This window comes from Phocoena phocoena, chromosome 19 (assembly GCF_963924675.1).
Source record: "Phocoena phocoena chromosome 19, mPhoPho1.1, whole genome shotgun sequence".
Classification (NCBI taxonomy): Eukaryota; Metazoa; Chordata; class Mammalia; order Artiodactyla; family Phocoenidae; genus Phocoena; species Phocoena phocoena.
The window spans coordinates 1,411,147-1,423,709 of record NC_089237.1 but is presented as its reverse complement, the minus strand read 5'-3'; positions in this window follow the sequence as shown (position 1 = coordinate 1,423,709).

Genomic DNA, 12,563 nt, shown 5'->3' with positions numbered 1-12,563 from the left:
CTTCTGGGCTCCCCCAAACCAGAAATCCACTCACTCAGACAAGGCTTTGATCTTCCAACTTTGCCAGGGAGCAGAGAAGCCTCACGACCCGTCGCCCCCGCGCCCCCCGCCTCCTGGAGCCGCAAACCCTACAAAACCGGATCAGAGACCATCTCACGCTAACACTGCCTGTGCCAGGAATCCCAGACTCGGCTGACCTCAAGCCTCTTATTCCCAAAAGCAAAAAGTCTTATCTAACCAGTAAACCAGCCGCTTTCCCCAGCAAGGGGAGGATCAAACTCGGGAGAGGGCAGGGGCGGGGCGGGGGGCGCGACCCCCAACCGGGGGCGGGAACCCTGGGCTCCGGGTGGGCGCGCGTGGCCCCCGTGCGGGGCCTCAGGCCGCCGGTAGCGCCGCGTTCCCCGGGCGGAGAGGAGGTGGGGCGGCCCCGTTACCTGGAAGACCAAGGCGGCCCGAGGCCCGGCTCTCATCTCCGCCGAGCCCCCCCGGCCCGCCCCCCGGCCCCAATCCACCACGGCACGTCCAGAGCCCCGGTGGGCGCTCGCAGACCCCGAGCCCGGGTCGGAGGCGCCCGCAGGAGAAGCGCGGAAAGCGGCAGCCGGTCCAGCAATGGCGACGCGCGGAGGCTCGGCCTCTCTGCACGAGGGGCCGGGGCGGCCGGGGGCGCGGGGCCGGGCGGCAGGAGAGACACGGGGGACGCGGGCGCCCCGGGCTCGGGCCGCTCGGGCGCGCAGACTGAGCCTCGGCCGGCGCTCGGGGCCCCTCTGCGCGGACCGGGGCTGGGAGGGGAGGAGAGGAGGGGAGGAGAGAGAGGCGGGAGGGGGAGGGGGGAGGGGAGGGGGCGGGGGGCGCCGCCACCCTTTCATCCCACCTCCCAAAGGCACTCCGGCGCACACTCGCACCCAGACTCCCATCCAGCACCGCCCCGGCGCGGCGCCCCCGGGGGAGGGGATCTGCCCCCGCTCCGCCCCCGCCGCGGCCGCCACTCGCACAAGTCTCTCCGCCGGGCCCCCGCCACCCCGGCCGAGCCCCCCGGAGCGCCGGGCGCCGCGCCCGCCGCCCCTCTCCGCGCCCGCCCGGAGCGCGCCCCGAAATAGCCGGCCTGCCCACTTCAAAGGGCCGCCCGGCACATCAAAGCGCGCGGGCCGCCCGCCGCCTCGGCCTCGCACTCACCAGGGGTCCGCGCGCGCGCTCAGCGCCCAGACCTCGCGGGCGCCCTGGGCAGGGCCTCGGCCCCGGCCCCCGGATCGGCTCGCCGCCGCGGCCCCGGGCCCCCCCGGGCCGGTCCCGGCGTCGGGGAACATGGGGTAGTCGCGCGGCCGGGGAGGGAGTGCGGGGAACCCGGCGGCGAGGGAGGGGGCAGAGGCGCGCCCCGCCGCCCCTCTTTCTGCGGAAGATCCGAGTGGGCCTCGCCCCCGCCGCGGCCGCCCTCGGCCCCTCCGGCCCCCGCCCGGCCCGGCTTTCGACTCGGGCCCCGCTTCCAGCAACCACTCCAGGCACCCAACGTCCTCCGGGCGCTTCCAACAAAAACTGCGCCGTGGATTTCACTGTGCACTTCAAAGGCGCGAGCCGGCGCACGGTCCTGAAAGGGAGGTACGCGCCCGCCGCGCTCCGGGCCGCCCCCGGCGCCCCGGCCGCCCCTCTCCGGGGCCGTCCGGCTCGCGGCCGCCCTCCCGGCCGCCTCTCGGCCGGGCCGGACCCTCTCCCGCGCCCTGCGCCCGCGACGCGGCCGGGCGCGACCTCGCCCCCGGCCCGGGGGGGACCCGGCTCGGAAGCGGCTCGGCCGGGGCCGCGCCTCCGCCCCCACCTTTTACAGCACAGCTTTCGCCGGGGGAGACGGGCGCCTTGGACGCCCGGCGGCCCGGCGATCCATGACTGCGAGGGGTTATTTTTATTTCCCGGCGCTCGGGTGGTTACCGAGTTGCCAGGACCTTATCAAAGCGCAGCCGGCTCCAGCCGACTCCCCCGGGCCGGGCCCGGGCCGCCAGTGATCCCGCCGCGCCAATCACTGCCGCGCTCGGCCGGCCCGCGCCTCCCGCCTTAAAGGAACAGCGCCCCGCGCTCGCCCCGGCCCGGCCCAGCCCGCCCCCGCCCCCCGCCAGGCCCCCGAGGCCACCCGGGCGCTCCCGGCCCGAGTTCTGATTCCGCCTTTCAAGTGCTCTGGCTTCCTCCCTCGGCCTGCTCCGTCCTCCCCAGCTCGGGAAAGCAACAGTTTATTGTGGCATCCCGGCCATCGCAAGAACTGCAAGCAGGCAGGTTTTTTTGTTTGTTTTTTTGTTTTGTTTTTTTCTATCATCGAACACTTTTCTACCTCTGTTCAAGTTTCCCTGGGACTTTGGGCTTGGAGTGGCTAGTCCCCGGATGGGATGGCCAAGTGTCACAGGAGGGACGCGGACCTGGACGCAGAAGGCAGGGACGTGCTTGTGCGCTCCTGCCTCCGAGTGTGAGTTAGGGTCAAGGTGCGTGTAGTTTGTGGATGTGTGAAGATGGGGGTGTGACTCTGCCAGCAGAGGCCTGAGTGCTGGAGAGGGGCCCTGACACCTCGCTGGGAAGCAAGCCTCAGTGTCCTGAAGATGTAACCCCAAATTCCCAACCTGGCCATCAGGACTCTGCCAGCACGTACATCGACCGTCTTTCTGTATCAACTGCATAGGCAACGCTCTCTTGGAAGCATCCCCCCATCCTCCCATACGTTACATATTAAACAGACATGGGATGTCTTTTTTCCCCATCGACTCTCAGTTTTAATGTATTGAAAACTCTTCACCCCACTGCCACCTTTGAATCCTTCCCAACATCCATCCAATAACGTTTAGGAGGTACCACCTTCTCACTTAAAGTAATAAGAAAACATACCACAAACCCAGAACATTATTTACTTGTCTGTTGCTATAGAATGAGCTCTCATATGATGAGCTAATAATTGATTTTTCCTCCTCTTAAAAAACATAAAGGTGCAGGCCAAGTTTGTCCCAGAGGTGAGAGGAAGAGCCTGGCATCCTCAGAGCTGCGGCTTTCAACCCTACTCACTTTTTCTTTATTTACTTCCTTGGTGAACTGAATGGGCGACAAACCCTTTTCAAATGCAGAGGTGCCGCGAACCTTCATTAGGCCTTTAGGACTTTAAAACATGCAAGAAGTGTGTTTCTTTGTCTGTTTAGGTTTCCGTAGGAAAAGGGGAAGAGGACGCACCACCCCGTGACCTGCTGGAACACGACAAGCAGCAGGGAAGATGCTGTCCTGGCTGTGACAAGGGACCAGAGCTCTGGAAAGCCACGCTGCCGGACTTGTCAGCTCCTGGGCACCGTGGGGGGGTGGCATCTCCCTCCCCGAGACCTGCCTCTCTGTGTCCATGCTCTGCTCCTTGGCTCACCTCCCCAGGTGGCCAGGCTGGCATAAAGCCAGTGGTCCAGGCTATGAAACACATGGCCACCTTGGGGCAAACCAGGCAGGCCAGTGAGCGGGTGTGGCCAGATGACTCAGCCCTGCCTTGGGACAGCTGCTGGGTGCAAGGAAACTGGAAGCCGGTCCACTTGAGGTCAGCTCCCTCCAACAGCCCAGCCTTTCAGACCGCTGCACACCCACCCCCTTGGGTGACCCGGGAGAGCCAGGAGCAAAGCTGTCCCTGTGGTTCCCAGGAGTCTTTCAGCCACAGAGGGTGTGATCCTAGGGCCCAAAGTGTATACAGAAGGGGATGAATGGCCATAAAAGCGTCTGCAATATAAACAACAACAGCATGTGTGTGTGTGTGTGTGTGTGTACACGCACACACACGCGCACACACGTACACGCACACACGTGCGCACGCAATGTGAGGGAGGGGAGGTTGCCAACTCCAAACGTCCAAAATCAAAATAAACAATGATCAGAAAGAGGAGGCTTTCGAAAAGGAAGTGGAAAGCTGGTCTTCATGGGTGGTTTTCCTCCCCTCCACTGCCCCCCGCCCAGCCCTAACCATCACAGGCTCAGCTGTAACCCAAGGGCTCGCCTTCTGCTCCCTCGTTAGCCCAGGGCTGTAGTGACAAGAAGGGCGGATGGAGATAGCGTCACAGGAGCAAGGCTGAGTTCAGTTTGGTCCTCTCAGTGATAACTCTTCGGAGAGCCTGGTTTCCAGAACAGGTGCTCGGTCACCTTGGGCCAGTGACTCCCCTCCCCCCAGTTTACCCATCGCCTGTCCCCTGGTGGTACATTTGCCACCCAGCAGTGGGGCTGGACTGGGGACCCAGAAGCCGGGAGCCCTCTCAAGCCTCCAGGTCTCCGACTACTTGTTGATAACATTTCTGGAGGAGAATCCAAAGGCTTTGCTCATACCCGGCCCCTTTCTCAAGATAGCACAGTTTTCCATTCTCCCCTTCTTCCTGGCAGCCGCGAGGTCACGTGACTTGTTGTAATCCTGTGCGGTTGCCTGGAAACGGCAAAGCAAGGTGATGGATTTCTGCACATGCTTGCTCCCCCCTCCTTTAGAGACAAACCCTACCCAGGATCAACAGCCCACTTGGCCTAAGTGCAGACAAGTTTAATAAAGCAGAGAGTAATTCTTTTCTGCAATTACGTACTGGGCTGAAATCCTAGAATCCTAGAAAACTCAGGGCTCCCTGAGAGGCATCTGGCCAGATCTCCAATCTTTAGTCAGCCCGACAAAAACCCCTCTGGAGGGGAAGTCACACCAGCTGCGACTTCAGAGGAGCTCGGACCCAGGACATCACTCTTTAAGACTCCATGACTTTGTCTTTTATTTCTTTGGAAAAGTGGCACCTTAGACAATGTAGCTTTGTTTGGGGAGGTGGGGGTGGGGGTGGAGAGACACTCAGGTAGCCTTTCTAGAGACTGCAAGTCACCTAAACGCTCTGAGGCCCTGCCCCGTGTGTTTACCTGTGACGTGCAGGGAACACCCCTCAAAAGGCTGCCGTGAGGTGAACACGCAGAACCATGCTTAACACATCGCAGGTGCTCAGAACCCGGCAGTCATTCCTGTGCAGTCACCCCATTTCCTCAATAGCCTGTTAGCTGTTCTGGGAAGAAACTCCCATCTCCGCAGCAAAGATGCCCTCCAGTTAGAAGCCACACTCTGGGCTGGAGGCCTGGAAGCTGAGCAGGGGGGTCCTGCTGAGGTGACACCCCCCCACCCCCCGCGGACTTCCCAGGGGAGAGGGGCAGAGCTGGGTGGCACAGGGGACTGTGCTGTCTGCCGGCTCTTCCTATCCAGTACTCCCCCAATATATCAGCATCTTCTAGCCAGGGGAGCCCTTAAAATGTCATCGAACCCAACCCATCATTTAAGAGATGAGGAAAATTAAGCAAAGAGGAGGTGAGATTTCCCCAAGATTTCTTGGCCCATTTCCCAGCTGAGCTAGAACCTCCGGGGGCCCGCACTCCTGCTGCACCCTCTTTCCTCCCATCCTATGGTGAGGAGACCCAAGGCAGGGCTGTCTAAGAGGGGGTCCTGAGCATCTTGAGTCTTTGGCTGCCATGGCAGGGCTGATAAATAGAATTTAGCTAACACAACATTGTAAATCAACTATACGCCAATAAAATTTTAAAAAAGAAATCGCCAAGTTAAATGATCACAAAAAAAGGTGAAAAAAGTCACCAGCCATCTTAATTACTACAATTATGAAGGTAATCAAATATTCTCAAGTGAGTTAAATAAAGGAAGGTTGCTACTTTAAAGAATAATTTGGGATGCTTTCCTAAAAGCATCATCACAGGGCTTGAGCTGGAAATTCCGCAGAAGCACATGTCATTCAGCACCGACCAATGAACAGCCTCGACCCCCGGAAGTGGGCTCCCTTCAGCCGGCTCCGGGGGGAGGGGGGTTCCACCAAGTCTTTAATGGTGACAGACGTTTCCACGTGCATCTCAGTGGGGTTGGTGCACCTAAGGGAGAATTGGCTTTTACAGAGTCTGGGAGGAGGAAAAGAACAGGAAAAGACGGGTTCAGCTTCCTGCCACCCTCTCCCTACTTCCTCCCACTTGGAGAGGGGTGGGGGAGGAGTGGGGATGTCAAGGTGGAGACTTTGAAGCCACAATCGAAAAAGTGAGGTTTCCTTAGGAAATCCCATCCCTAGCAGTACTGGGCGGGGGAAGCATTTTTTTTTTGCGGTACGCGGGCCTCTCACTGCTGTGGCCTCTCCCGTTGCGGAGCACAGGCCTCGGACGCGCAGGCTCAGCGGCCATGGCTCACGGGCCCAGCCGCTCCGCGGCATGTGGGATCTTCCCGGACCGGGACGTGAACCCGCGTCCACTGCATCGGCAGGCGGACTCTCAACCACTGCGCCACCAGGGAAGCATATTTTTAATAAAAATGCCTCGTCTCCGGTCTGTTCAATTTAAAACACAGTTAACCAAAACGATCATTTCAAACTTCCTAATCTGATTTACCTTCAAGTGCTTTTAATACTTATTATAAATGGAGCTACAAACGGCTGGCATTGTTGGTGTCCCACCAGGAATCATTGCGGAGTTTGACTTTCAGGGGTTGGTCTGCGTGCGGAGCAAGAAGAGACCATCGATATTCAAACAAATCCAGAAAGAGGTTCTGGTTTCCGCACTTATCTTCTCCAAAGGGTCAAGCACGTGCACACACACACAGGTTATTTTCAGAAAAGGAAGTAAAAGACAGATAGGAAAAAAAAATCCCTGAAGTCAGCACTCCAGCTGGCAACATGGGAAACTTTGCAGATAACCAGGCCTGTGCGCCTAAGCTCTCTCCGCAGACGTTTCTGTTTTCTGCTCCTGAGGTTTCGTCCTGCTCCTTTTCAACCGCGTCTGGAAAGCGAAGTTGTGCCACAGGCTTGACATCGGCTCCTTTCACATCAGGGCTTCTGGACTGGTTCTCAGCATCTCTGCCAGCTACGGTGCCTCCCCGGCTCAGAGGATGGGCCGCGGTGGCCCAGCACGCTTGGCAGGGCCCCAGGCTGCCCCAGAACACCTGGGAGGGTCTGGACTTTGCTCCCTGTGGAATCTTCCCTCCGTCAGGTCTGCGCTGATGCTCTAGCGAGGTCCTCATCCCCTGCCCCCCTGGCATGAAAGCACTGGGAGTAAAAGGTGGCTGACGGACATCTTTCAAGAGGCGTCTACACTTGCGTCTACACTTCCTCCCCCTCACGGTCTCCTCCACCCGCAAAAACCCTTGGCAGCCAGGTAGAAGGCGTCCCACGTGAATCACGTGGGCCCACCTGGATCTGTGTATGTGGCTTGGCTTGCCTGCAGCTCCCCTACTTATCAAGTCCCTTGCGCTTCTCTGCAGGACTTTCTACCAAGGACCGACTCCCTCTCCTGCCTCTCTGGGTCAGTCTTCTGTCCCCATCCACGGCTCCGAGGCCCGCTCTCCCGAGACCCGGACCTCCTAGCCCTCTAGCCCCACCTCTTTCATGAGCCTCCTTTATCCTGCCCACTGTGGACTGCCGGCCACAGGTTCTCGAATCTAAGGCCCTTGAAACAAAAGGAACTTCCTTTGTGCCTCGTGGAAGCCAGGCGTCCTCCGTCAGGCAGTGCCCAGCATCCCCGCCGCCTCGGCGAGCAGCCCGGGCTGCGTCCAGACTCCTTGTCCCTCATGCACCCCCATCCAGCGCCCAGCCCTGATCATTCTGCCTCCTAAAAATCGCCTGAAAGCACCACCCTCTCCCCATACCTGCAGCCACCACTGGGCTCTGACCCTTCTCATCAGGAAGAACGGAATGTCCTAACCGTCCTCCCCACCTGCAGTTTACAGCCCCCCGGTCCCAGGGCCGCCTTCCGTGATGCTACCGCGGAGAGCGCTCTGTACTCCCAAGTCGACCGCGGCCTTCCTGGCTTCAGATCCTCTCCTGGCTGCACATGACCTTCAGGATGAGGCCCAGAGCTCTGATCATGGCGCCTGGGGGGGTCGGCCGGGCTGACCGCCGCTCAGTCTCCTGCTGCCCCCCACGCCCACCAAGAGCAGCCCACACGGAGCCACCGCTATCCTTCCTCGGCGCCTTTACGCTTAAGGGTCCCCCGGCCACCCAGCCACCCTCTTAGGCTTCCTCACTCCTCGCCCGACCCCTCCCGCCCAGACTGGGAGCATCTCTTCCTGCCTCCACGGCACTCGGGCTGCGCCTCTCAGCAGAACATCCAGGTTGCTCTGCTCTGGCTCCACCACTCCACCATGAACCCCAGGACGAAGGGGCCGTGTTTTATACTTGCACCCCAGCCCCTGGCACAAGGTCGGGACTTAATAAATGGTTGAACTGCTCTGTGGGCAGAGGTGACCTGTGAAATAGTGAACAATTGGGGAAACACGTGCATAGGCCGAGCAGTGCGGATGCTGGCCTGGGCGCTGGAGCCGGGTCTCGGAAGCGCCCCCGTCAGAGTCAAGCCTTTAGTTGCTGCGTCAAGGACAGCCGTGGTCGGCAGCCTCTAAGGTGGCCCCCGATGACCCCTGCGTCTTGGCCTTCAAGCCCTGTGTAATTCCTTCCCACCGAGTCCTTCAAGTGGGACTTACTGACTCACTTCCAACAAATAGAATATGGCAGACGTGACAGGATGTCCCTTCTGAGATTAGGTTATGAAAAGACGAGGACTTCTGTCTCGGATACATTTTTAGGATTATAAGGCAGCCCTGCGGAGTGGAGAGGCCCATGTGGAGAGAGACGAGGCCTGCTACCTACCAACCTAGTGATCTTGGAAGAGGATTCCTACCCAGCCAAGCCTGGAGATGCCTGGAGGCCCAATTGGTAGCTGATCCGGAACTCCATGGGACACCTCAAGCCAGAGGCAGCCAGCCAAGCCATGCCCAGATTCTGGACCCACAGACTGAGATGCATTCTTTGCGAAGGGGAATGGCAAAAACAGACCCGCTGATAAGACTTTTGCCCTGTCAGTCAACATTGCTGATGCTAAGAACCCAGTTGCAATATACACAGGTGACAGGAATCTGTTTTGCACCTCATTACATAACAGCACATTGATGGGGGGCGGTGACCAGCATGAATTGGCCATAATTATAACATGTTAGAAGTTCTTCAAAGGTCTCTGGAAGTTTCTATAAGAAATATATCAGATTTCTCCAAGAAGTTTATGAAATGAACACCAAAATCATTTTGAGATTTCAGTGGATTATGGGATAGTGACATTTGATCACACTCAGAAACATTTACTTTGTTGTCACATTTTCCCAAGAATGTTCTCCCCTAAATGGAGACACAGAACTTATTGGTCTAGAAGGTAAATATGAACGTTACTGGTTAGTTGTCACATTCGAATTTAGAAGAGGGAAATGAATCTTCCCTCTGGAGTGATGGGAACCTCGAAGAGAGATGCTAATGAGAATATCTTTGGGATTAAAAACGCTGCCAAATGTAGCAGGGACTTGGGGCTAATTCTTTGAACGATGACGTTCTTTACAGAGTAATTCTCAGAATTCCTGTCGATGAACTTAGGTGGGGGTGAGGGGCCATTCCTGAATGGCGTGGCCCAGAACTACCTTGGAGAAGTCTTTTTTTGTTCTTTGATGATCACCTTAACGATGTACCGTGAAGAGTAGGTCCCCTGAACAGACCAGGAGAAATCATCCGCACATTAGATATGGCTTCTTAGCAAAAGCATTAGTATCCCAAACGTAAATTAAAATGCGTGAATTGGACTTCACTCCTCTTACTAACGCTCTCTTGACATAACCACTTTCCCCAATAACTCGAGCACAGAACAAGATACAGTCATGACTGAAACTGGCAATCCGTCTTGACAATCTCGAGGAACCACCCCAACACTGAGAAAATGTTAGGGAAGAATTAAGTGGAATATTCGATCTTCTTGAAAAAAAAACTCAATTCTGCAAAGAAGAAATACTCAGTCCAGGGGGAGGGGACTAGATATTATCAGCTACAAGCCTGGTGTCCGGGCCTCAGGCTTCTGCTGAAGTTGGTGGAATCTCACTCCCTATCTTCCTGTCTGAAGAGTTGGGTCAGAACTGAGTTTGTTTTTTCAAGAAGACCAAAACTTTTCACGTGAATCCATTAATTCACAAATCAGAAAATGATCAAGACCTCTTACAGAAGAGTCAGTTTTAAAATGATCATTTGTGAGACCAAAATATAAATTTAAAAAGTTTCAAGAATCTAAAACAACACAAAAGAAAATGACCAAGACCTGGTGGCTTGATTTGGGGGCCAGAAAATATGGTCACCAATCGGGAGTGAGTGAGGGGCTCCGTCCCCTCCCCCCATCTCTATTCCAAGCTCAGAGAAGACCTGAGAACAGTGGGCCAGGTGTTCAGGCAGGTGTGAGACGGCTGCCTGCTGAGTGGAGAAGCCGGGGGTGGGGGGGGGGGGGAGGACGGGAGGGGGGTGTCAGGGTCTTCCTGGTGGATGCTCGGCCCCCGGGGGAGCCCCCAGCTTCAGGAAGGCTTCCAGAGGCCAAGACCGTGAAACTGGCGAGGGCGAGCTCTGCCACCAGGGCGGGCAGGGCGGCGGGTGGCCTCGAGGGCTTTATCCACTTGGGCATTTCCTAGGCAGCCAGCGGCTTCGTGTAGGTCGGGCAGCTGCTTCACCCAAACTTGGCTTTTCTGCGACCGACCCGGCCCTCCCCAGCCCCCCACCCTGAGCGCCGACCTTTGCGGCCCGACCTGGGCCACGCCCCTCCCCCGCTCCAGCCCGCCCCAGGGCGTCCGGACTCTGGATTTCCCTGTGAAAAGGTGTCAACCTTAAACTCTACAAGACAATGGAGGTCCTGCGTGCCCTTGGCCTGCCCCAGAAGCCGGGCCTGCTCTCTGGATCCAGGACGGGAAGAGGAAGGCGGGCGTCCACCCCTGGGCAACGAGGCCCCGGAGTGGAAGGGAGGCCGTGGTGCCGGCCCTGAGCGGCCTGTCTGGGGGCGTCAGGGAAGAGGGGACTTCATAACCCGACAGCTGGGTCGGTATTTTTTGTGCAGGCGCCGGGCAGGAGAAACCAGGGGCACAAGATGGGGCTCTGATCGCCCTGGGAGGCGAAGCCGGGGTGGGGGTGGGGGTTGGAAGAGCCGGGGCCCCAGAATCTTCCCCGGAGTCGGTGAACTGCAGCCCAGGGGTGGCTGGAGCTGGGACAGCCGGAGCGGGACCCGCACAGGCCCCGGGCAGCGGGATGCCGCCCTTTTCCGGAAGCCCCTAGAAAGCAAGAGCAACGTGGGCAGACTGGCCTCGCGGGCCCCGGGGAGGGGCTTTTCCTTAACCCTGAAGTGTCACTGTGAACCAGGAGAGTGTGGCTCACAGGTCAACACGGAGGCTCTGAAAGTCCCCAGCTCCCCGCCACCGGAGAGCAGTCGCGTCCCCAGGCCTCAGTTTCCCCAAGCATGGAATGAGAGGAGCGAAGTCCCTGTCATGAGGATGAAGTGAGGTGATACAGTGAAGTGGTGAGAACCCCGGTCGGGGACACGGAGCCCTGGCTGAGAATTAGTCCTGTGGGCGGCTGGGGAGGGCAGCCTGGGCTGGGCCCGGATCCCCGACGAGGACGGCCTACAAGTCTTTGGGGCTGAGACTCTTCCCTTAACTCTCAAATGGGAATAAAATCCTGGCACAGCTAAGGTGGCGTTTGCGCGGACACATTCTAGCTGGTCAGTGTAGCTTCTGAAAGACGTACGTGCTCCGCTTCCCGGCGCAGAGGTTTCCCGAGGTGGACACATCTCATCTGCCCAGCTCAGGGCCGCAGCCAGCTGACTTCCTACTGCGGCGACCGTGTGCTTTCCTGCCGCTTGAAAACGGTGCCTCCTTCTTTGTACAGCCTTGCACGGCATCAGCGCCCACGGCTCTGCCGTGTGTTGACGTGTTATATGATTCTTGCTGCTCGTCCCAAGAGCAGGGAGATGGGCCCCACGGGGTGAGGTCGGGGAGCCCGGGGACCAGCTTCAAGCCGCGCCTTCCACAGAGCTTCGCATAATTGGCAGCAGATACCCACCTCAGCCTGCTGGATCTCTTCACTTTAACAATTTTTTAATGATCGAGGTTAAAATCCTGCGGGATGCTGTGTGTCATGGAACCTTTTCGGTGGAGATTCCAGCCTCCTTCATTTTCTGCGTTAGAAAAAAGGCCTGTCTCACTAGAACCCTCGGGTGAGTGTCTTGGTGGCCATCGACGTGTCACGTCTTCCTGCCAGGGCGCACGTCCTGCCGCTGGCGCAGCCGGTGGGATGCAGGCGGGTCTCACCCACCCAAGGCCTCGAGTGCCTCTGGGGCTCCTCTCCGGCCCTCTGTGCTCTCCTCCTGCTACAGGTGCCTGGTCTACGCGTCCTGGCCCTTGGTTTCCCAGAGGCCTCTGGGCAGAGCCTTGTCCACAGACACCATAGTGGGTACGCAAGCCCACCTGCATCTCCCGCCGTCTTTGAAGCCAGCCCAGTGCCCTGCATGGCGGGCGTTTACTGCTGCCCCTTGGAGGGAAGGGAGGTGGGAGGGAGGCCCTGAAGGGATGTCTGGCTGCCCTGCGGTGACCACCGGCCAGCAGTTGTCAGATTTCAGTTCCCTCTCTAGGGAGAGGGGCTGGGTGACCTTACCGGGTGCAGTGGGCCCAGTGCGGGGATTCACTGTTTTTCTGACTCTGGAGGGACGTGCGGGGAGGGGGGGCAAGGGGGACAGCT